This window comes from Penaeus monodon, chromosome 1, assembly GCF_015228065.2.
Source record: "Penaeus monodon isolate SGIC_2016 chromosome 1, NSTDA_Pmon_1, whole genome shotgun sequence".
In the NCBI taxonomy this organism is placed as follows: Eukaryota; Metazoa; Arthropoda; class Malacostraca; order Decapoda; family Penaeidae; genus Penaeus; species Penaeus monodon.
The window spans coordinates 57,300,868-57,304,146 of record NC_051386.1 but is presented as its reverse complement, the minus strand read 5'-3'; positions in this window follow the sequence as shown (position 1 = coordinate 57,304,146).

Sequence of the window (3,279 nt, the reverse complement as noted above, 5' to 3'; positions counted from 1 at the left end):
CAATTAATAGGTTAAGTAATTACTAGACTCCTGGTTGAAATAAGTCATAAGTGGTTGATGGCGGTGAGAATATTTATGGAGTCATGTTAGCCTTCGATTAAAAAAAAAATCATATTCCAGTACATCTGCGCTTGTTTGGAAATTGATTATAAACAAATATGTGTTTAGGATACTTTGAAAATGAATTTTTACGAATTATGATTTATCACAGACTTTATCGCGTTCAATTCTCCGTGCAGTTATGTCGGTTGAAAAAAAAAAAAAAAAAAAAAAAAATAGCCAGTCATCAAAATTACGGTCACTAGTTGTTCGTTTTCATGCTAACACGCGATATATATATTTTTTTTATTTGCAATGTTTTTCATGTTGCAGCATTTTCTTGTTCATTTTTGCAACTTTCCTAACTAAAGGGTATGAATAATCTTCCTGTCTTGGTACTTTTAACAGTCGGATTTTAACGACATTGCTTCTTAGAAACTTCATGGTTAAGAACTCAAGTATTCGAACACTGAGTAAGGCATTAGTAGAAAGTAAAAACTGGCAACTCAGACTCTGGTGTACTCCGATTCGTAAAATTGTAGAGAATAGAAAGTAAAGAGGTCTTAAAGACAGGAAATTTCAGAAAATAAACAAAGAAATTTATTGTGTATAAGATTTAATGATACAAAGCTTATATGTAGATATAAGTATTAAATCAGCTGATCGGAGTTTACAAAGATCCTTCACGAATCGGAGTACCCTAGAATCCGGAGTGAGTTGCCAGCTGTTTTTTTTTTTCTTCTTCTTCTGGGAGTGTCCTTGAATACTAATTCAAGGACTTTCGGTTACACTTTGTTAACATTATCTTTTCTCTCGCAGGTAAATGTCGCACAGACGTGGACCCTGGCGAATCGGTCAAGCGGTAAGACCCTCTCATTTACACATTTTAAAGGGTTTCTCTGTATAATTTCTGTGTCTGTGTGTGTGTGTGTGTGTGTGTGTGTGTGTGTATGTGTTTGTATGATTGTGTGTGTAAGTGAATGAAAGAGAGAGCGAGATAGATAGATAGATAGATAGAGAGATAGATAGATAGCTAGATAGAGAGATAGATAGAGAGAAAGAGGGAGAAAGTACTTGTGTGTGTGCCTGTGTGCGTTTTCATGCTGAAGTGAATGTATGTATAATCGCTTATCTATGTTCCTGTTTGTGTAATATACCACACTCAAACAACACTCCGAACTTCACCATTATTTGCCATCCAACTATTTTTATGCTCATATAAAAGCATTCCGTATACATCGTGTAAACAACTGCAAGTATCTGAACAACACAAGTACACGCGAACACTGTTCATATCAGGCCACTAGTTACGTGAAACTATGCTGATGAGACATAGGGAGGCCTGATAAGAGGAGAGAGAGAAAGGGGAAGGGGAAGTGATATAAAGAAATGGAGATAGATCGATAGACACAGAAAAAGGGAGAGGGAAAGGGTGAGGCCGAAGACAAGAGAGAGAGAGAGAGAGAGAGAGAGAGAGAGAGAGAGAGAGAGAGAGAGAGAGAGAGAGAGAGAGATAAAGGAAGAACACAGCGAGAGAGAGAGTCGAAGGAAAGAGACTCAGATAGCGTAGGAAGATCAGGATAAAAAGAAGGAAATGAGAGAGGAAGAGAACCAAGGGCCGATAAAGAGGCAACGAAGACCAGCGGCCGTGGAGAGGAACAGAAGACATCTTTGGCCAAAAATGCATATGGCCCTCGCGTAAACCCCCCTGTGGCCCTCCTTCACGCCTGCCACGCACTTGGCCATGACAGAGTGTAAAAGAAAATTGGGTACTGAGCGGAGAGGGGAGGGGAGAGGCGGGTGAGGCGAGTAGGAAAGATGGGGAGGGGAGGAGAGAGGTGAATGAGGGGAGGGGAGAGGAGAGGAGGGTGAGGGGAGGGGAGAGGCGGGTGAGGGGAGGGGAGAGGCGAGTGAGGGGAGGGGAGAGGCGGGTGAGGGGAGGGGAGGGGAAAGGATGAGGGAGGGTTAGGGAGAAGTGGAGAGGGGAGGGTATGGGGGCGGGGGAAGGGATGAGGCAGGATGGGCGAGGGAAGGGGAAAAATGGAGGATGGGAGGGGAGGGGAGGGAATGGGGGGGGGGAGAAATGTGATCGTGTTCCTGAGAATTCCAACTATATCCCCCTCCCCCTCCTCGCCACCCCCTACCCGCCGGCCTATGTGCGACATATTGACTGCTAGCTGGACTTTTTTCCAATCTTTGCTAATTTCTCTCCCTTGTGCATTTAAGGTATAAACGTGGAATAGGAGAGGAGAGAAACAAGAATATAATTTCTGTCTCTGTGTCTTCCTCTCACTCTTAGTCTGTGTGCTTGTCTCTCTCTCTCTCTCTCTCTCTCTCTTTCTCTCTCTCTCTCTCTCTCTCTCTCTGCCTTACTCTCTCCCCTCCAGCTCTCACTTCCTCTCTCTATCACTCTATTCATCTCTCTGTCAGAAGAAGAAAAAAAACAGAAAAACAAAAGGTAGAAGACGAATAAGAATAAGAATTAGAATACGAGGAAGAAGAAGAAGAAGAAGAAAAAAAAGAAAAAAGGATAAAGAAGCAGTAAAAAAAAACAGAAGAAAAAGAAGCAGAAGAAGAAAACGGTGGAAGAAGAAGAAGAAGAGGAAGAAAAAACAGAAGCAGAAGGCACAGTACACCACGTCACTCTCATCGACAAAAAGCTTCCTTCCTGCCTGCGCTTGCTCATGACTCGATATCCAAAACTTTTTCTCTTTCTCTTTTCTCCTTCTTTTCTTCTCTCTTGTTTCTTCCTCCTCTGAATTGGTCCTTCGTAGCCATCGATCACGTCTCCGTACAAAAAGCCTCGTGTACTTATTCGTGAAGCTCTGAGACCGTCATGGATTTTCTCCTAGTACACGGTTTAATGAGCATATTACACACGTTTACGCTTATAGACACGACCGTTAGTAGTCATATACGTTTTTTTTTTTTTTTAAGATTTGACGTAGATTACATCCTTAAAGCCAGATATGCATTCACTTTCACACTTATTATCTTTGTTTCATAAATACGTTTGGCATATGGAGGAATTCTTTCGTTATTGCTTCTGTCTCCGTCTCTCATTCTCTCTCTCTCTCTCTCTCTCTCTCTCTCTCTCTCTCTCTCTCTCTCTCTCTCTCCTCTCTCTCTCTCTCTCTCTCTCTCTCTCTCTCTCTCTCTCTCTCTCTCTCTCTCTCTCTCTCTCTCTCTCTCTCTCTCTCTCTCTCTCTCTCTCTTCCTCTCCCCCCCCTCTCTCTCTCT